Source organism: Saimiri boliviensis, chromosome 11 (genome assembly GCF_048565385.1).
Source record: "Saimiri boliviensis isolate mSaiBol1 chromosome 11, mSaiBol1.pri, whole genome shotgun sequence".
In the NCBI taxonomy this organism is placed as follows: domain Eukaryota; kingdom Metazoa; phylum Chordata; class Mammalia; order Primates; family Cebidae; genus Saimiri; species Saimiri boliviensis.
The window spans coordinates 36,100,374-36,123,165 of NC_133459.1; positions in this window are offsets into that span (position 1 = coordinate 36,100,374).

Here is a 22,792-nt window from a genome sequence, read left to right on the forward strand (position 1 = left end):
TGGAATCTCCTACTTCTTTATGTGAAGTCCCACATCAAGACTTCTGGGAAGCAATCACAAGTTCCCCACAATGAAGCCAGACTTCATCCTCTTCCTCGGGTCCTAGGTTCCTAACTCCTTAGAGGCTGTCTATCTGCACCCCTGGATCCTTCCAAGATGGAAAACCACACAAATAGCCCAGTCCATCTGTCTCCTGAGAAACCCTACAGCTTATAAAATCGTCTCCTAACACTCCAAGCCCAGAAGAGCCCACTTGGCCGGAGAGTACAGAGGCCAATTTCTGTCTCTGAGCCAGCCAGGGAGTGGGTGGCATCTGCCAGCCAACAAACACTCCCTCATTCTTTCCAGGCTTGTAATTATCTACGGCTAGGTAGAGGCTGGGAAGGAGAGCTACCCCAGGGAAACACGCTAAAATTAAACCACAATGAGAGCAGGATGACTAAAGCTTCCCCTCGCTGATTAATTTGGACACACTACACTGGCCATCTCTTCCCAGAAATTAGATGAAACCTTTAGGGAAAAGGAGTGCTGTGTGCTACATAACCACACACTTGAGATACCAAACCCCACCCTCCGCCCCCTCCCCTTTCACCTAGGGAAGAAAATAACAATAATAATTAAGCTGGTCTATTTATGGTTCTGGAAATCAGCCGTTCTGGTCCACACCAGCCGGGGTTGAGCTGAGCTGCGGAAGGACTCTGTGAGACATCCCTAAGTCTGCCCAACTGTAGCAGGCGAGACGAGGGAGCTGCCAACATCCCTCCTTCAGGGAGAACACAAGGGCCATTTAGAACAGCTCGTTGGTGGGGTCAAGGAGAGGAAGCTGGAGACTCTGAAGGGCATTTCATGTCGTGAAATCCAGCCGGCGGCTTGGGCTCATCACTCAGTGTAAGCCATACAGATTTATTTATATTTTGCACGAAAGAGGGAAATTACATAGCTGTAGGGATCAATTCTTCAATCCAATGTTTCTAACCTGGCAATAAATTTATTTCACCATCTCCTTTTTTCTTTTTCCTCTTCTCGAGCTTAAAGAAATAAGCCACCCTCTGGGGAGGCAAAGGGAGAGAGGACAATCAAAGCAAATCAGTACCCTGAGAAACCAGACGTCCAGCCAGGAAGCCACTCACTGAGGCAGCTGGCTTTGTGGCACGAGCACTGGAGGTTGGAGTCAGGAGACCCAAGCTCCGACCCTGGGTCTGCCCCTTTTCTGCAGCATAAGTAACCCTGAGCAAGTCAGTGCTCCATTTTGTAATCCCTGAAATGGGGATAGCTATACCAGGCGCCGCTAGATTGGTGTGAGAAGTAAGACTGAGCAGGTATATTCAGGCTTCCAGGTCAGCTCCAGAGACAACATCAACATGATTGATTGAAGATGGATTTTAATCAGATTGGATGGTGTGATCCATAGCCTCTCTCTATCCCAGTGGCATAGATTGTGATGCTGCAGAGATGTCACAGGTGAAACAAGGGAATATCAGGGGCCGTTTCCCAAGGCCAGAGAGTACTTGGAGCTCCCTTCCCTCACAGGACCAAAGTGAATGTGGGATGTTTATGACAGCTCTGGCCTAGGACGCTAAAACCCAGGAGAGCCTCCAGCAGCTGGGCAGGTGTGATGAATGATCCCCCCTGGCACGACTCACCTCTTCACTGGAGACAGGCTCGGGCTGATGTATGGTCCAGGTAAATGCAGCTTCTGGTTAATGTGATGCTGCGATGAAAAAACATTAGCATGAGATCGACTTGGAGGAAACCACGTCACGGGGATGAGGGCCAGGGAAGTGACAGGAGGCTTTCTTCCTGGGAGATGCTTGAAGTGGGAGAGGTAAGGATGATCTGGACAGAGGCAACAACTGGACCAAGGCAAGAAGATGAGCAGGACAGGGGACGCCGAGGAAATCATCACAGAAAAGTTCATCCAGGTTGGGGGCAGTGGCTCATGCTTGTAATCCCAGTACTTTGGGAGGCTGAGAGGGGAAGATTGTTTGAGTCCAGGAGTTCAAGACCAGCCTGGGCAACATAGTGAAACCCTGTCTCATTTGTCAAGGCCTGTGTGCCAAGCATCTCCTTTCCAGTAATTCTCACCTAGGGCTGTGTCCCTGCTCCAGAGCAACAATTGATCATATTCCTGGAAGGATCTTACTCCTTTATGGCAGCATTCAAGACCTCCATATCCGGCCCCAGCCTACCTTCATTTTTCTAGACTTTCATTCTCCAAATCCAGTCCTAACCACCCATTCCAAGCCTTTGCTCCAGACATTTCCTCCACGTGGAATGCTTCCCGTCCTCCATTCTCACCTCTCAAGACTCTAAGGATCTCATTCAGGCCAATTCAAATGCCCCCCTTTTCTAGAACACCACACTAGACTACCCAACCCCCTGAACTCCTGTCATCCTGCCACCCTGAATCCACAGAGCACTTTGTCCTCTGGATGGGGCTCCTTACGTAGCTTATCATGTTGCACTGAGATTCATTCAAAAACAAATATTTATTAAAGGTGGATACACAAGCATGGCATAGACATACAATGGAATAATACTCCACAATAAAAAAGGAACAAATTACTAATACTCACAACATGGACCTTGAAAATATTATGTGGAATCAAAGACACCAAACACATGAGCTCTTCATAAGTTCACGAACAGGCAAAACTAATCTGTGGTGATAGAAATTAGAACAGCAGTTGCATCTGGCAACCAGGGGACTGACTCAAAAGGGGCCTGCAGAAATGGGAATTTTCTGAGATAATGAAAAGGTTCTGGTTCTGTGTTGTCCAATGCAGTAGGCATTAGCCACATGTGGCTATTCAGCACTCGAAATACGGCTAGTCTGAACTGAAATGTGCTGTAAGTATAAAACCTGGTTTCCAAAGACTTAGGATAGGCAGAAGAATGTAAAACATCTCATTCATAAATTTTATATTGATTACACATTGAAATGACCGTATTTTGGACATATTAGGTTAGGTAAGCATATTATTAATTTCACCTCTTTCTACTTTTTTTTTTTTTTTTTTTTTTTGAGATGGTGTCTCACTTTGTCACTCACGCTGCAGTGCAGTGGCGCAATCTAGGCTCACTGCAACCTCCGCCTACTAGATTCAAGTGATTCTCCTGCCTCAGCCTCCTGAGTAGCTGGGATTACAGGTGTGTTAATAAAAATTAACACCCCCAGTTAATTTTTATATTTTTAGTAGAGAGGGGGGTCTCACCATGTTGACCAGACTGGTCTCAAATTCCTGACCTAAACGTGATTCTCCTACCTTGGCTTCCCAAAGTGCTGGATTACAGGCACGAGCCACCACGCCCAGCCTCTTTTTACTTTTTTAATGAGGCTACTAGAAAAATTTTAATTACCTGTGTGGCTCACACTGTATTTCAGTGGGACAGTGCTCTCTAGATCCTGATTAGAATGCTGGTTGCATTAGGGTATGGGTTACGCATTTGCCAGAACTCATCAGAACTTTATGGTGCATGTGGTGCATTTCACCATATGTAGATCATACCTTGATTATAAAACAAATTTTAGTGAGCACCTACTAAGTGCTGCCAGACATTTGTATTAGACATTGGTAATGCCATGCTGTAGAAAAAATACACCCAGTCCTGCTCAATCTACTCAGAGAGACTGACTGATTAATTCCTCTAAAAATGAATGTATTATCTTGCCAAGCTGAAGAATGTTGAGGCTGAAACTGCATTTAGGCATCTTTGCCACCATCACTGCCTACCCGAGGGAGGGTTACATATTAGATGCTCAGCAAATTCTGATGCACTGGATTGAACTATGGAACTAGTTAAAGTTGATTTTCTGAAACAGGCAGCTCAACAGAGGCTACCTGGGGAATGTTTCTGCCCTTGAGCCAGATCAACTAACGTAAGACAAAAGAGCTTTTTTCTTTCTATAAAATTTCCAGGGTTAGAAGGTTCCAGTCTATCCTATTTTTGGCCTGCTCTTTGGGGATATAATCCTAAAGTATTAGTCATGAAATTTTTTGGTTAAATACTCTGAGCCTCATGGGTAAATAGTGTGAGAACCAGAGTAGTCAAAATTAGCCCCTCAAAAAAGTAGATTTGCTTATTTAAGTTTGAGGGTATATGTACAGGCTGCTTTTGCTTTCCAGAGACTTTGAAGTACAATGTTAGGAAACATCCCCACAGAACAGGTGTTCCCACCACAGTGGGTTTATTCATGTTTGTTGGTTTTTTAGGGAAGGTTTGTAAACAGGCTCCAGCTGGCTTTCCTGCCCAGTTCTTCAAGCCCTGGTAGAGGAGTTGCTCCTCGCCTCAGAGCTCGCTCTCTCCCCGCAATATCCACTTCTACGCATCTTGGAACCAAAGGGGAACTACTCAAGCAGTCACTCTTTGCTGATGAGGTTTTAAAGAAAGGCACTCCATGACCTGGTAGAAGTCACTTAAGTGTCCGGATCCATTAGAGACCACTGAAGTGAAAATCCAACTTGTAGCAGCTGTAGAAGGACCCTTTGTATTAATTCATTTCGGGGTGGTTATTGACGTCTGTTCTGAGCTGAGCCTACGCAGAGTACGGAGGCCCAGAAGACATATGGAAGGAACTAGGTCTCTGCCCTCAAGAATCCCAAGTCTAGCAGTAGGAGTATAATGAGCACCGTTACCACCAAGTCACAGGTAAAAGGGCCCAAAGAAAGAATTGAGGCATACAAGGAAGGGTGGGTTCATTCCAGCTATGGAGGGCTGCACAACAGCTCCTGAGCACCTTCTGTGCCAGGCACTGTGCTGAGCTCTGAGTCTGGACACATGGCTTAGGGTGGTCTCTTGCTTCTTCCATACACCTTACCCTCCTCACAGCAGCCAGAGAGATCATTTGCAATCATAAATCAGATCATGTCACTCTTCTGAACACTTTCAATGACATTCCATTGTACTTAGAATAAAGCTCAAATTTCTCAATGTTGTTGTCTTAGTCAGCTACTCCTGTGTAACAAAACATCCCCAAAACAAGCCACAGTGAGCTAACAACATTAACACATTATCACACGTCCATCTGTCAGCTGGATCAGCTGATTTAGGCTAACAACTGTTCCATATGCTTTGGACCAGCACATTAGCCTTGATGTGTTTTGCTGGCAGAAACAACATAGCAATTTAAAAGGTATGAATCCTAGGCCAGGCACGGTGGCTCATGCCTGTAATCCCAGCACTTTGGGAAACCAAGGTGGGCGGATCACAAGGTCAGGAGTTCGAGACCAGCCTGGCCAACATGGTGAAACCCTGTCTCTACTAAAAATACAAAAATTAGCCAGGCATGGTGCAGGTGCCCATAATTCCAGCTATTCAGAAGGCTGAGGCAGGAGAATCGCTTGAAGCCAGGAGGCAGAGGTTGCAGTGAGCCAAGACCGTGTCATTGCACTCCAGCCTGGGTGACAGAGCAAGACTCTGTATCGAAATATATACATATATATATATATATATATATAAATCCTCTTAAGGCCTAGGCTGGAACTTCTGCAGGAATATCAGTTGGCAAAGTAAATCCTGTGGCCAAGCCCCAAGGCAAAGGACAGGTGTCTTTACCCACAATGCCACTGAGGCAAGGCTGTGGACGCAGGCAGGGGTTGAGTTGGGGCCAGCAATGCCATCTATGACCTGTCCTCTGCCTACATCTCCAGACTCACCTCGCATCATGTCCTTCTCTTCCTTTGCTCCAGTCATACCAGCCTTTCTGCACTCCCTCGAACACAACACACTTTCCTACCCCAGGGCTTTTGCACAATTCTTCCCTCGGCCTGAAAGAATCTTTCCCTTGTTCTTTGCAGGATGGCTTTCTCTCATCCTTCTAATCTCAGCTTAATGCCTCTGCTTAAAGACACTTTTCCTAACCTCCCAACTAGAGTGGACTCCACTTTTCATTTTCTCACGATGCCTTTCATCATACCCGTCACAATTTGTACTTATATTTTTTAATCATTCATTGTCTTTGTCCACACCAGACCGAAAGCTTCGCAAGGAATGATGATGTGTCTGTTTCTTACACCAAATTGTATCCTCAATGCCTTTACAGTGTCTGGTACATGGCAGGTGCCCAGTTCATAAAGTGCCATTGAGGTTGCATTTGAGCTGATCTTTGCAAAATGGCTGCAATATAAAAGGCAAGTGGAGAACAGGCATTCCAGGCATAAGAAACAGCCTTGGCCAGACACTGTGGCTCACACCTGTAATTCCAGCACTTTGGGAGGCCAAGGCAGGCAGATTACCTGAGGTCGGGAGTTCGAGACCAGCCTGACCAACATGGAGAAACCCTGTCTTTAAAAAAAAAGAAAGAAAGAAAGAAAGAAACAGCCTTAAGCCAGTGGTTCTCAATGTGTGGTCCACAGATCAGCACGTGGGCATCAGCATCACCTAGAAACTTGTTAGAAACGCACATTCTTAGGCTCTGCCACAGATCTTTTAAATCAGGATCTCTGGGGGTGGAGCCCAACAACAATCTTAACCAGCTCTTCAGATGATTCTGATGTAGACTAAAGTTCAAGAACCACTGACCCAAACCAGACTTCAGAAAAATTTTTTTCTACAAAGGACAAGATTGTAAACATTTTAAGCTTTGTCGGTCAGATGGTCCCTGTTGCAACCTCTGAACTCTGCAGTTGTTGTGTGAAAGCAGGCACAGATGATATGCAAACAAATGGGTGTAGTGAAAGGAAATGACTTACAAAAAATGCACAGGTGTGGCTCCTGACCCCAGCGGAGCTACCCACATCACAACATGTGCTTTTTAGGCTCACAATTCACATCTCCAGCTAACAGATGTAAAAGTTCAGAGCTAAACAAATTTCTTTTTTGTAAAAATTCCATTTATTCAACAAATTAGTAAATGCCTCCTCGGCATTCAATATACAGAAATGAAAAAGATGTTATCAGCAACCTTCCAAAAAAGGCACACAAATCAGCTGAGCGCCTGTTATGAGCCTGCAACTCCATGTGTGCTGTCCCATTTATTCCTCGCACGACCCTACCTCGATGGTGCTATCCTCCCCATTTGACAGTTAAGGAGACTGAGGCTCAGAAGGGCAAACTGGCTTGCCCCAGGTCACACAGCCAGGATTCAGATCCAGTTCTGACCGGTTTCAAAGCCAGGAATGTATCTCCCAAGGGAATGCCTGAACAGTCAGTGCTGACTGGGCTTGTTTCATGAAAACCACTGTGGTGCAGGTGTTTTTGTGACGGGGGTACCTTTACACCATCAGGCCTGACCAGCAGCCCTCCCTCCCTAATCCTGCCACCAGTACCTTCTCCTTCTGCCTTCAGGAAAATCAGCCAAGCACAGTTGTTCATGCCTGTAATCCCAGCATTTAGGAAGTATGAGGCAGGAGGACCATTTGAGCCCAGGAGACTGGCCTGGACAATATAGTGAGACCCCATCTCCACCAAAAACAAAAACTTAGCTGGGCATGTTGGTACATGCCTGTAGTCCCCAGCTTGGAAGACTGAGGCAGGAGGATTGCTTGAGCCCAGCAGCTCGCGGCTGCAGTGAGCTGATTGCACCACTACACTCCAGCAACAGAGCAAGACCCTATCTCAAAGAAATAAATAAATAAAAGGAAAGTCAAATGCCACTTGTCCCATCTGCCAAAAGAGCTGTGAAATGAATCTGAAAGAAAGCGAAAAAATAAATCACAACTTTCCAACGTGTTGTGTGCCTCTTCTCAAAATGCAAGCTGGGGCTCCCTGGGAGATGGGGAGTGTCACCACTATTTAATAATATGCAAAGTAATATTTTAGGAAGAATGTGCTTTTTTGGATGAACATTGATTGAATCCCATCTTTCTGACCAGAGAGCTAAATCAAGCCTTTCAGGCAGGTGATTGAAGCAATGCTAGAAGTCTATTTGATTTCACTCAAACCCGCCCTTGTGAGAGGGGAACTAAGAGCTTCCCGCTATCTCAAGAATCACCAGATTAAGGAGAAGCTGGAGCTAATAAGGAACCAGAGAGGCTGTTTCAGCCCCAGCTTCTGGCTGTATGCAGCTGATTCTGAAGAGGCTGGGATCCCCGGGGGCCAGGAGCAGTGACTTCCCACCTCTACCGCCCAGAAACTTTCTCCTTCCAGCCAATATAATGTTTTTGTTTCGGGTTAGTTTTGCAGAAATAAATGCATGCATTTTCTGCAGTTAACTGGGGCATGAAAGTGGCCATGGCTTTGGAGAAGCAACCAGTCTGCACAGCACTGTGCCAGGAAGGGACCCAGACTCCTGGGAGGCTGCTTTAGTGACACAGGAGGAGCTATGGAAATGTCCTCACCCTGGCTTTGTTTCTGCCCAGCAACCTCTAGTGCACTCTTGTCCCCTCGTCCCTCTCCTGGCCCATCTGACACCTGGTCCCAGTGAATTCTCCCCTGGGAAGGCTCTGCCTCCCCCAGAAAGGGAGGAACAAAGGACTTTCCAAAATCCTGTAGACATTCCAAATTACGTTTTTGGAGTGGTGGATCCTCAGGGACAGCTAACGATGCTTCTCCATCAACCTCTTTCCAGAGCTATCCTCTATCTTTATAAGGCCTCGACTGATACACTCTCTCTTCTCTCTCTTGCTGCCTAGCTCCTCCCCAGGGCCACTTCTCCCTCTTCCCCAAAGACAACGTCAAAACACCTCAGAGATGCTGGTCCGATGGTAGTGGGTTATCAGAACTTATTAACATTAGTGTTACTAAAGTTGGTATACAACCCTCAACTGCTAAATTTGACTGGCTTAAAAGAAAACAAAACACCTCAGAGATTAACTGAAAGCTGTATCCAGAATATAATCAGTTTAGCTCAGCCAGAAGCCTCCTGCATCCCTTTCCACCATCACAGGTCCCATGACAAAGACACTTTGCCAAACGGGCAGGAGAACCAGAAGACAAGGCCCCAGAGCAGTGGCCTGGCAGACCCAGAATGGCCTCCTTCACAGGGAACAGAATTACCCTGAGAACTTTGAAGAGCAACCAGCATGGGTCTAGAAGGCAGCCTTCTTGGAAACAAGTGACCTGCCTGGAAACAAGTTGACCTCCCTGGTGACACGTGCACTGCTTTGCCTGGTCTGTGTTGTAGGTATGGCCTGGCCCATGCCCACAGCAGCTTGCAATAGGCAAAAACATCCCCATTGCTCCCCCCAAAACTGGGTTAACCAAAAGTGAGACAGACGTGGGGTCTGATGGCCGCAAAAAAAAAAAAAATGCGGCCGGGCGTGGTGGTTCAAGCCTGTAATCCCAGCACTTTGGGAGGCCGAGGCGGGTGGATCACGAGGTCAAGAGATCGAGACCAACCTGGTCAACATGGTGAAACCCCGTCTCTACTAAAAATACAAAAAATTAGCTGGGCATGGTGGCATGTGCCTGTAATCCCAGCTACTCAGGAGGCTGAGGCAGGAGAATTGCCTGAACTCAGGAGGCAGAGGTTGCAGTGAGCCGAGATCGCGCTATTGCACTCCAGCCTGGGTAACAAGAGCGAAACTCCGTTTCAAAAAAAAAAAAAAAAAAAATTGCAAAAAGAGAGAACGTGACTAGATTGGATGTAACCGCCCAGAAAGGGGGTAAGACCTCATTTATCTTTTAACCCCAATAGCTTCCTCTGTGCCTGGCTCTGTGTAATGAAGGGGAGAATGGGAGAGGTGAAAAGAGACAGGAAATCAGGAAGGAAAAGAACTTCTTGGAAAGCACCTTGAGCCAGGGCTCAGAAAACTGAATCACAGGACAATGCAGATTCCTCAGGCACCAGACCAAAGGATCCTGGATCAGGTGTGGACTCAGGGCGCCAGCCGGCCCAGGCAGACTGAGAGAAGCAAGATGCCAAAAAGTGTGCTGCTGACCTAGGAAGTCTCCAGAAGGAAGATGGGGAGGAAGACATGGACACCAGAATGTGCATCCGGACCTGGTGGCAACGGTGGGGCTGGCAGGTAGGCAGGGGGCACAGTAAGGCTGCCACATCCCCTTCCCACCCTCCCTCTGAACGCCACATCTAAAACCAGTCCTCTCGTGTTCCTCTCTCTTGCTATTTAGTACATCCTGTGCTTTTTCCTTATAGCACCCATCCCAATTTGTTTTCTTTTTAATTATTTCAAAAACAACCGTTTATTTAGAAAACAATAGAGTACTTATACGTGCCAGGCACTGTTCTAAGTGGTTTACAAATATTAATTCCCTGAATCCTCATAACCTAACCCTCTGAGATAAGTGCCACGGTTCATCCCATTTTACAGATGAGCAAACTGAGACACAGGAAATGAAGGAACCTGCCCGAGATCACCACAGCGAAAAAGCAGCAGAGCCAGGATTCAAACCCATGTGCTTCCTCAGGGCAGGGCTTAGATCTGTTTCATTCACAGTCTGGCAGGTAGGAGGTGCCAGATAAATTTACTGAATACAGAATCGAATGCTAGGATGGATAGGCTGACACAGGCACAAACTGCCTCTGAAGAGATGTCTGGGGCCAGACAGGAGCCTGCTCCCACGGCTGTAGGATATTTGAAATGAGACAGAGTCTGCTCCCTGCCCGGCCCTTCTGCACCCTGAGCCAGGGTTGGCCTGGGCCCTAAGCTATGATGAGACCTCAAGAGGATCCCAGAGTCTGGCTCGACCCCTTTCTGGGGTCTGTGGGAACAGGAGCCTCTACCTTCCTGTGGCTTCCTCTGCCCCCCTCTACCTCCTCCAATTAATTATGCTGTGTAATTAGATAAAGAATATTCATTTTTCATTAATGACAGTAAACCCTTGCTCTGTGGCTGAGTTCCTTACGTTTTAATTAAGCGAGGCTCCTGAAAGCCGCGTGGCTCCTCTGCGAGTGCCCCCTCTTCTAATGAACAGTCACTTAGAATTTTAAGAAGTGAAGGATTCCTTCCCCAAGTTAATTACCTCAAAATTAGCTTAATCACAGCTCATTTAAACTTATCTAAACAACAGCGCAAGGAGTTCCAGGAAACGGAGGTTCTGACTTTCCTTGTTATAGTCAAAAAACAAAGTAATAAAAGTCCCCTCTAGTGGGTCATGGTGACCCGTTGGCCCATTGGCTGCAGCTTGCTCAGAGCAGGAATGTTACAGCATCAGGGGACTGACCCAGGGCTGGGGACATTTGGCCTCTTTCAAGGCCAATGGTCCATCTGTGACTGTCGGTTCCTGGGGGTGGGGGGGTAAGGGGTGCTAAGGACCCCTCTCCTGTGGCTCCGAGAGAGGGGGAAAGCCCCGGGCCTTGGGCTATCACTGCCCCTCCCATCCCCAAACACCTTGCCTTTCCATACACTCTTAGAACAGGTCATAATCAGAGTTGTGGCCTGGTCTGGCCCCTCCTACTGGGCTTGTGCAGACCACAGTGTCTGTGCAGAGGAGGACACAAGGAGCTGGAGAAGCACAGACCAGGAATTCCATCTCAACTCTCTGCAGACAAGGCCCTCACCAGCGCGATACCTGACGTCATAGGAAACCAATATGCATGAACTGAACGAATAAATGAATGAATGACCAACTGCATGGCCCTAGGATGCGGAGCCAGGATCAACAGAGGAAATTCCAGATTTTAGCTCACTACAAGCAGAGAACGATCTTCCAGGAAAATCTGCTTGGGCTGCCTTGGAGGAACCTGTGTGGAGGCCTCATTGTGTGGCCGGCACTGGGTTAAGTCCTAACATCAAGTGTCTTGGACAGTCCTCACAACAGCCCTATGGCGTAAGGATGAGTATTATCTTCGTGTCACAGGTGAGAAACTGAGGCACAAAGGGGTGACAGAACTTGCCCAAGGTCACACTGATAACAAATGACGGCCATGTGTGGTGGCTCATGTCTGTAACCCCAGCATTTTGGGAGGCCAAGGCAGGAGTTCAAGACCAGCCTGGCCAATATAGCAAAACCCCGTCTCTATTAAAAATGCAAAAATTAGCCGGGTGTGTTGGCATGTGCCTATAATCCCAGCTACTTGGGAGACTGAGGCAGGAGAATTGCTTGAACCCAGGAAGCAGAGGTTGCAGTGAGCCAAGACTGCGCCACTACACTCCAGCCTGGGCGACAGAGCAACACTCCATCTCAAATAATAATAAATGGCAGGATTTAAGCCCAAACAGTCGGGCCCCAGAGCCTCTTGGATAAGGAGTAAGTTCCCTGGGCGGGGGGTTGTAAAAGCAGAGGCTGTGGGATCGCAGATCTGGAAGATGCTCTAGAGGGGCCCTGGTTGTTGGAAGGAAAAAGAGAAGAGTAGGCCACTCATGAACCCCCATTCTGTTGCAGGCTGGATTGAGTCATCCTGCAATTCCACCTGCCATGGGAATGCTGCTTAATCTCACCCTGTGGTTTGGAATGGTGAGACTGGAGCAAGACCTGCAGATAAGCACCAGCCCGCCCCCCACCCCCGGGGACCTGGCAGGCGGGCAGGAGGTGCAGCTTCCCTTCCTCATAGAACAGCCGAGTGGAGGTGGCTGTGCGCCTGTGCAGAGGGGGCTGGGAGATTATTTATCTGTATCCTCTGTTCCACACAGTTGGCTTTTCTCTGCCAACTCCCTGTAGGGGTGGCAATGCTCAAAAAGCCTGGAAGGGGTGGTGAGCCGTCTTAAAAGGCTTCTGAAAATAAGAGGCTGCCTTCCTGGTAGAGGTAAATCGCTGTGGCAGCCCCGCGCTCCCTGCCCCTTCTGCCCAATCCCTGGTCACCCTAGCTCGCCAAAGGACTCTGTAGCTCCTGGCAAGGATCCACAACTTGCCAGCTATTACCTGTCCCCTCCTCCAACATCCCCTCCAAGAGGCAGCACCACTGCAGAGACACTGCGTAATTCCAGCTGTCACTGCCCTAATTACACCCCACGGTCCTCCTCCCGCCGGCATCGTGCACCCCGAGCCGCCTGCATAATGGGCCTTTTTTTAAAAGACACTTCTCCTTTTCACGGAGGCCTTTTGAAGGCGAACAATCTCACACAATGTCGCTTAATGACAGCACTGCCTAACTCTCCAGCAATTCCCAACCCCCAGCCCCCAGCCCCCTTCCCTCTCTCACTCTCTTTTTTATTTTTTTACTTGATAATCATCGTAATTGTCATAATCACCCTGGAGTTAAGAGAAGGTACCTGGGACATTTCAATCAGTTATAAAGTGACCTAATAAAAGGTCAGGATGGTCTGCGGAGCAGGAGCCTGCAGGGAGAGAGAAAGACACACAATCACACAGGAGTGAGTGCATCGATGCGCGTGCACACACACACCCCGCACGGGCACACAGGCCACACACGTGCACACGCCACCCCGAAGGCTGACAGCAAGGGAGTCAGAGACCCGGGCCGTTTCCTCCTGATGCTTCAGAACAAAGAGGGTCAGATCCTCTGGGAGAGATCCACTCGCCCCACCCACCCCAAGCCCTATAGAAAGCTCTCTTGCCTATCCAAAGCACCCCGCAGGGAGCCTCACAGCAGTGATCTGGACTACAGGTACTGGAGGCGAGGAGGCGAGCCCCCTGAATCGGAGTTACTGCTTGGCCCCTTTCTGGCTCCCTATTTAATCTCTCAAAGCCTCACCATGCTCATCTGGGAAATGGAATAGCAAACAAACCCACCAGAAAGTTCTGGAGAGGACTGAATGTCATGACCAAATTATCTAAAACAGTCTCTCTCTCTCTCTCTCTCTCTCTCTCTCTCTCTCTCTCTCTCGTCTGAACACGGTTCCTCACACCTGTAATCCCAACACTTTGGGAGGCTGAGGAGGGAAGAGTTCTGGAACCCAGGAGTTTGAGACAAACCTGGGCAACACAGCAAGACTTCATCTCCACTAAAAAAAGAAAAAAAGAGTTGCCGGGCGCGGTGGCTCAAGCCTGTAATCCCAGCCCTTTGGGAGGCTGAGGCGGGTGGATAACGAGGTCAAAAGATCGAGACCATCCTGGTCAACATGGTGAAACCCTGTCTCTACTAAAAATACAAAAAATTAGCTGGGCATGGTGGTGCGTGCCTGTAATCCCAGCTACTCAGGAGGCTGAGACAGGAGAATTGCCTGAACCCAGGAGGCGGAGGTTGCGGTGAGCCGAGATCGCGCCATTGCACTCCAGCCTGGGTAACAAGAGCGAAAAAACTCTATCTCAAAAAAAAAAAAAAGAAAGAAAAGAAAAGAAAAAGAAAAAAAGAAAATAGTCTTGCATGGTGACATGCACCTGTAGTCCCAGTTACCTGGGAGCCTGAGGTGGGAAAATTGCTTAAACCCAGAAATTCAAGACTGCAGTGAGCCATGATCACACAACCGCACTCCAGCCTGGGCAACACAGCAAGACGCTAATTCAAAAATAAAAACAAAAAGTAAAATGATTCCTCTCTAGGTTCAGTGTATTAATGTATTTCCTTCATGGCACTGACAATCTGAAATACATTTTACAGATATATAAAGCTGCTTAATACACACACCTCCTCCCACGTGGCTATCACATTCTTGAGGGAAGCTTTAGTCACATCTAGTGCATTTGAGATTAAAGAGCACAAACACCAGAGCTCAACTTGCCAAGTTCAAATCCTGATGCCAGCACCTACCAGCTGTGTGATCTTGGGTTAATTACTCAATCTCTCTGTGTCTCAGTTTTCCACAGCTGTAAAATTGGGATAATAATAGTACCTACCTTTCGGGCCATTGTGAGGATTAAAGAATATATTACACATTAAGTGTTTGGAATGGTGCCGGCTCATAGTAAACACTGTTTACTAAGGTTGTGGCATTATCCCAAACGCTTCCAACAATTCCTGCCATCAGGCAGACAGTAGAGATCTGTTGAGTGAAGAACGCATGCACAGCTCTTAGCACTGAGTTTATACGTGGCAAGCATTCAATACATGTTAGCTATTATTATCATGTTCATCACCATTATTATTACTGGGCATGGCTCTCGCCCTCCCCTCTTCCCCGGGGACCACTGTCCCCAGTGTTCCAATGAGGAGTTGAGGCCAGGAACAGCTTGCCACAAAAGTCCTACCAGACTGGGGAAGTCGGGACCCAACCCCTGTTCTCCAGGCCTCGGCGCTTTCCGTGCAGAGAAGCCCCACCTGAGCTGCTGGTGCCAGAGGTGTTTAATAAACACACGTCCCTCCTGAAGACACTCACCTCTTGGCAGCTAAAGTCTGACGTCCAGTCTGCTTTTGATGTGTCGGGAACTCCTAGGAATGGGCTCTTCCATTTAGAGGCTGGGCCATCTGCCACCATCCCAGAGCTGCTGGGAGCCAGCGAGGAGCAGGAGCAGGGTGTTAAAGGATTTTGTGCTCCTTGAAGCAGCGCAGGGGAGTGGGAGGAAGGGCACAGCCATGTCAGACCTCTTCCCCCACCCACCTGTAAGACTCCGAGGTGAGACAAGAGCTGTCAGCACCACACCGGAAATAAACACCAAAGCCAGCACCTCCAGAGAGGCCAAGTCCCGGTCCTCAGCAGAAGGGGACAGACCTCTGGCCAGAGCCTCATACCAGGACAAGAAAGTTCTGGATTGGGGGAGCCAGAAGTGGAACCCATAGGTCTCTCTAACCAAAACTAACACAGATAAGGTCTAAAACTAAAGCAGTCAAGGTCAGATCTTTAAATGCCCTAAAAGCTGAAAAGAATTTGGTACCATTCCCTTCTCCTTCCCTACTATAAATTTCAAAATAAAATTTGATTTTTTTTGAAATGACACAAACATTATAGGAATTACAAAATCTACTGTAATCCCTGTGCAGTGATCAGGGCTGTGGACTCAGGAGCCCAGCTGGCTTTGGGCAAGTCACTTGACCTTACTGTGCCTCAGTTTCCTCATCTTTAATGGAAATGAGGACACCAGATTCCTTCTGCAGGTGTTTGTGAGGATTAATGATAATACAAATTAAGTACTGAGAACAAAATCTGTCACACAGGGAAAGCCTATGAAATGTTCTTATTATTGTGACTCTTGAAATTAAAATACCTGCTTTCTAGGTTTTTAGATTGCAAAATTCTGGGTAAGTTTATTGACGCTGAGTGTTTAACCTTCTCTGGTGCCCCCGCTTGTGGCTGCCCTCAACATGGGCTCAGGTTTGCCGTGAGTAACCCAGCCGCCAGCAAGCAGCACAAAGAGGACTAAGGTCATTTCCCAGACAGCACCAGCACTGCCACAACCCTCTGAGGCTAGCGCCTGGCACTGTGTCAGAGCCACAGCTACAAGGAGCACAGGTTGGGGAGCATTGGCAGAGCCCCCAAGGCCTGGGGTTGGTGTGCAGTTACTGAGGAAAGGCAGGGAAAGGCAGGAACCAAACCCCTCCTAGACACACTTTAGGGCCAGCAGGTCCACACAACAGGGCTGGGTCTGGATTCATTTGTCAGAGAAAAGCACAAAAGCAGCAAGGAAGAGAAAAGGACCCCAAGAGAGGCTCAAGTGGGCAAGGGCTTATATCCCTCCTGGCTGGGACCACACTTGTCACCCAAGCCGGCGGGGTGAGGCTGAGAAGAGAAACGGCAGAGCTGGAGCCAAAGAGGGCTCTGTTTGCTGCCTGGCACCTGGGTCCCCTTCAGAGTGGCAGATGAAACCCAGGGGACTTAGCTCTGTCTTCAAGTGCAGAGAAAATCAGAATCTGTAGAGTCACTCTTGACTGGGATAGTAATTAAGCACTCAAGAAAGGAGCGCTGTCTTGGGGAGCAGCCACTGGCTTCCCGCGTCGCCCTAGCAGTCTCTAAGGGCTCCTCTTCACTGCCTGTCCTGGGGCTGCGGCTAGAGGTTCCCAGTGATCCTGCCCACTCCACCTCACCAGCCACAGGGGTGGAGACTGGGGCACCTCACCCTGCCAGAGTCAATCAGCATCATCCTTCAAGAACTTGGTATTGGAACAGAGGGAAATGTCCCACTCCTCCTGAGACAGTCGGTGTTATTCTACGTAGCCCCCAGAGCTGAAGGGGCTGAGTTCCCTGCCTCGTGGACCAGCATAGCAAAGGAAGCTGGGCTGCAGAGAAGGAGAGAAGCAAGACACAGCTGTGAAGACAGGCAGTGAGGAACAGAGACAGAGGAGACAGCGCATCTCCAGCAGCCAGCTCGGCCCTTTCCCAAGGGCCTGCGGCATCTCTCCAGGAAACACCCAGGGCCACTATAGCCAAGCTCCCGTTATGGCTGCGTGACTTTGAGTGGTTTCTTGTTCCTTCAACCGAGATGCTAACTGGTATGTTTCCTGCTATCTCTGACACTACTAATCCTAAATTCGATCATTCATTTACTAACAATGCGTACATCTGTTTCACATGCATCCCATCTTCAGAAACGAAATGTGAAAGGGGCGGGGAGTACTTCTTAGTTTAATCCGGATGAATTCCTCTGCCCCATGTGGCCCAGTCTTGCCTTGGTACTACACTCAAAGAAACAGTCTGATGGCCAAAAGCAATTAAAAAGGAATTCCAACCTTCACTTGAATCTCTCCAAGCACTGTAAAAAGGACCCAGTTAAAACCGAATAGACTCTTTTATAAAGACCCTTTCCTCTTTTCTCTTCCCTTCCCCAGAGCCTCATATCCTCCAAACCTTTAAATTCTTGCCCCACTCACCCAGCGTTTGGTTTCTTCCCCTCTCCTCCTCTTTCTCAGCAATTCTTTATGTCAGCGTTTGAGGTCTGGGGCTCTTTTGTTCTCTGATTTCCCCCTTACTTCCACTGTCCACAGCAAAAGCCAGCCCTGAAATGGATCTTGCAGCTAGAACCCCCACCCCTGTGTCACACTGCAGTCCTGTCTCTGCTTGACTTCCCATTCTGGCTCACAGAGTCCTGAAAACTAGGCTGGCCAGGATAGAGTGATTCCTTAGAGAGCACTGGATGGGGAAGCAGAGTGAGAAGAAAAATCCCTCTCAAAATGGGGGTGGAGGGAGAGAGTGGGCAGGCTGAGAGCCTCCCAAATCAGCTCATCTTGGCCCTGCTCCTTTCAGTTATGGAGATGTGATTCTGTGCCCCAGGGGCAGCTAACCCTGACTTGCCATCACCTCCACCTGGGGCAAACAGATCCAAAGCCCCCAGCTCCCCTCTCCACCCTACATCTCCAAGACACTACCTGGTCCTGACATTCAATGACGCAGTGACACCACCCTTGCTGCCATTTATACAAGATCAGGTCCTTACAACAGCCTGGTTCTCCTTCTCTGCAGCCACTGGCCACCAGTCCACAGGGTTCCTCCAGGTCTTCTCTGAATCCACTCTCACAGTCTCTGCCTAGACCGCTCATGACTGGGCCACAGCCTCCTGCCTAGCTGCTTCCTGCTGGTGCCATCTAAACTCCACTGAAAACCCTGCCATCTGCGGTGGCTCACGCCTGTAATCCCAACACTTTGGGAGGCCAAGGTGGGTGGATCACTTGAGTTTAGGTGTTCGAGATCAGCCTGGCCAACATGATAAAACCCCCATCTCTACTAAAAATACAAAATTAGCCAGGTGTGGTGATGGGCACCTGTAATCCCAGCTACTCAGGAGGCTAATGCAGGAGAATCACTTGAACCCGAGAGGCAGAGGTTGCAGTGAGCTGAGATTGCATCATTGCCCTCCAGCCTGGGCCACAGGGCAAGACTCAGTCAAAAAACAAACAAACAAAACACCAAACCTGCTTATCTGCAATGTGTGTCCATACTTGCACACACAGGCACACACGCACATTAGAGATCCATATTCCTTCTCCCAGAAGCACTACTTCCATCCTTCTCTTCCAGGGGCTCTCCACTGCCTAGTTGATACCTTGCTGTTTTCTCTCCTTGGCATTCAAGGCCCTTCATAGTTTGGCCCCTTCTCTCAACCCAGCCTCCCTGACTCAAACTCTTCAGTCCATCTAAGCTCACTTGTCACCACTGCAAAGCCTTTGCTCAGCTGGTGCTCACCTGTCATGCTGCCTGCACCTGCACAAATCCAGCCCAGACTTCAGGCTCCCTAAGCCCACGTTCCTTTCTTTGGGTACATAAATGTGATCAAGATACTTCCACTCTTCCATGGTGTATCACTCCAATTATAAGCTCTCAAGGGCAAGTGATTGGTCCTTCCAGACTTCAAGAGCTACCAAAAAAAGCAAATCACAGAACAGTAAATCTAGTACAATCCCATTTTTTCAAAACATGCAAACAAAAAATTCATGAAGGTGTGTATGTGTACAAGTGAGTAGGGGTGTGTGTGTGTGTGTGTGTATGTGTGTGTGTGCACGTGCACAGAGAAAAAAGTCTCTCTCGAAACTGGGGGTGGAGGGAGAGAGTGGGAAGGCTGAGAGCTTCCCAAGTCAGCCCAACTTTGTCCTGCCCCATTCAGTCATGGAGAGGTGATTCTGTGCCCCAGGGGCAGCTGACCCTGGCTTGCACCACTGCACTCCAGCCTGGGCAACAGAGCAAGAATCCTTCTCAAAAAGAAAAGATGAAAACCATCAATAGGAAGTAATGAGGAACACCAGGTGGGTTTTGGATGGGACTGACAAGTCAGATCTTTGCAGAAAGAAGGCACTCCTACAATCCTGGTGGGGATGTAAAATGGTTCAGTCACTGTGGAAAAGAGCTTGAAGGTTCCTCAAAAAGAGTTAAACATAGACCTGGCACAATGGGCTCATGCCTGTAATCCCAGCACTTTGGAAGACTGAGGTGGGCTAACATGGTTAGGCTTTGTGTCCCCACCCAAATTTCATCTTTTTTTTTTTTTTTTTTTTTTTTTTGAGATGGGAGTTTCACTCTTGTCGCCAAGGTACAATGGCTCAATCACAGCTCACCGCAACCTCCGCCTCCTGGGTTCAAGCGATTCTGCTGCCTCAGCCTCCCAAGTAGCTGGGATTACAGGCATGAACCACTATGCCTGGCTAATTTTGTATTTTGTTTTTAGTAGAGACAGGGTTTCACCATGTTGGTCAGGCTAGTCATGAGCTTCTAACCTCAAGTGATCCACTCACCTCAGTCTCCCAAAGTGCTGAGATTATAGGCATGAGCCACTAAGCCCAGCCCCAAATCTCATCTTGAACTGTAATCACCCTAACCCCCACATGTCAAGGGAGAGACCAGGTGGAGGAAATTAAATCATGGAGCAAGTCTCCCCAATGCTGTTCTCATGATAGTGATCGAGTCCTCACAAGAGCTGATGGTTTTACAAGGAGTTCTTTCTAGTTCACTGGAAAATTCTCTTTCCTGCCACCTTGTGAGGAAGGTACCCTGCTTCCCCTTTGCCTTCCACCATGATTGTAAATTTCCTGAAGCCTCCTCAGCCAGGCTGAACTTGGAGTTAATTAAACCTCTTTTTTTTTTTTTAATAAATTACCCAGTCTCAAGCAGTTCTTTACAGCAGTATGAAAATGGACTAATATGTGGGCAGAGCAGTTGAGCTCAGGAGTTCAAGACCAGCCTGGGCCACAGAGCAAAACCCTTTCTCTACAAAAAATACGAAAGCTAGCCAGGTGCAGTAGCATGCACCCGTGGTTCCAGCTGCTTGAGAGGCTGAGGCAAGAGAATTGCTTGAGCCTGGGAGGCAGAGGTTGCAATGAGCCAAAATCACATCACTGCATCCAGCCTGGGCAACAGGGCAAAACCCTGTCTCAAAATAAATAAATAAACATAGAGTTACCATATAACTGAGCAATTCCACTCCTAGGTATACAGTACCAAGAAGTGAAAACAGGTACTCAAACAAATACCTGTACATGAATAGCAAGTCTGTTCACAATAGTCAAATGGTGGAAACAGCAAAATGTCCATCAGCAGATGAATGGATAAACACATTGTGGTATAGTCTTCCAATGGAATATTATGCACCCAAGAAAGGGATGAAGGACTGACACATGTTGAACATGGATGAACCCAGAAAACATTCTGCTAAGCAAAAGAATTGAGTCACAAAAGGTCACACACTGTATGATTCCATTTACAGGAAATATCCAGAATAGGCAAATCCATGGGGAAAGGAAGCAGAGAAGTGGTTGCCAGAGACTGTGAAGAGGGGAGAATATGGAGAAACTGCTTAATGGGAATGGGATTTTCTTCTGGGGTGACTAACATGAGTTGGAATTAGACAGAAGTGATGGTTGTACATTGTGAATATACAAAATGCCACTGAATCATTCACCTTAAAATGGTTAAGTTTATGTGTGTGAGTTCCACCTCAATAAATTTTTTAAAAGGAAGGTCATCTGTGGGATGGGGAGCTGGGATTGGAGGGGAACTGGGCAGGAGCATTGGTCAGTGGGCTGTGGAGAGACAGCAAGAAAGAGACCACATGGCAAGAGACCACACAGCAAGAAGACAGGCAGGTAGAAGGACATTCAGGGAAGCAAGGAGAACGTCCTTCTCCATGTCTTCACCTGGGAAACCGAACAAGGGGGAACGGAGCCTGGGGAGGAGAACCAGTCAGCTTTGCCCAGCATCGGACAGGGTCACGGAGAGTCTGTGCAGAGAGAACCTGTGGATCCAGAGGAGGTGATTATCACTCAAAGAGCAATCACAGGATGTTCCTCACAATTCCCTTGACTGGGCAGGCTTTGTTCTGAAAACACCAGTAAAAGGCAGGAATCTGGCTGGTCCCCAAAGGTAGAGACAGATCCCAGCGCTCTGGAGTCTGGCCAGGGAGTACCCAGCTGCTCAGATAGAGGACAGGGCAAAAGCCCCGATTACATAGCCTTTTCCCATCCCCTTCTTTCCTTGAAAGGAATCCAGCTGCCCCAGCATCTGGATGGAAGGAACAAGCCTCTCTCACATGGCTCAGGGAGAGATGAGTCTCCAGGAGCCCGAGCTTCCCCAGCATCAAGCCATGCAGCTCATGCTGACAGTCTGGTAGGTAGCCGCCTCCGCACTGGACTGAGTCCCTGATGGGCAGGGACTGTGTGTTATTCATCTCCTGGTCCCCAAAGCCAGCACAAGTTCAACTCCATGTATGTTCAACATAGCTGAAAGTTCAGGCCCTGGAGCCAACCTGTCTGGGTTCAAATACAGACTCTACCTCTATTTGCTGTGTGACCCTAGGCTAGTAACGACACTTTTTTTTTTTTTTTTTTTGAGACAAAGTTTTGCTCTTCTTGCCCAGTCTGGAGTGCAATGGTGCTATCTCAGCCTCCCAGGTTCATGCGATTCTCCTGCATCAGCCTCCCAAGTAGCTGGGATTCCAGGCATGCACCACCATGCCTGGCTAATTTTTGTATTTTTAGTAGAAACACGGTTTCTCCATGTTGGTCAGGCTGATCTCGAACTCCCGACCACAGGTGATCCGCCCACCTCAGCCTCCCAAAGTGCTGGGATTACAGGTGTGAACCACCACACCGGGCATAAATACACCTTTCTGAGTCCCAGTTTCTCGCCAGTAAAACAAAGCTAATAAAAGTACTCATCTTCCAGGATTGCTGTGAGGATTTTTAAAATATAGTGTATCTAAAGTACTTAACACAGGATGTCATACCAAGATGTCCTTCTACCTGCCTGTCTACTTGGATGCAGTACTTGATGAGTACTCAATACAGATTAGCTGTCGTTATTATTACTACTATTACAGCAACCCATATTGACCTCTGAACCGACTTCACAAAGTCATGGGGTCTTGCATCTGGAAGGACCTCAGTTTCAAATAAGGAAACTGAGGCTCAGAGAGGTTGTCCAAGAGACTTGTCCAAGGCCACACAGGTACTAAGAGACTAAACTGAGACTAAATTTCCCACAGCAGCATTATTAGCTCTGCAAGCTTCCCTGAATCCTTTCTCATCTGCCCACTCATTCCAGCTTTGAATCACGCATCATTTTGTTTTATTGCTGAACTTCCTCATCTCTGAGTATGCAGGAGAATGTGTGTGTCTGTGTGTGTATGCATATGTATGCACACAGGTTTGAGAGCTTGTAGGTCTTGGTTGCATGAGTGCGTGTGTGTGTGTGTGTGT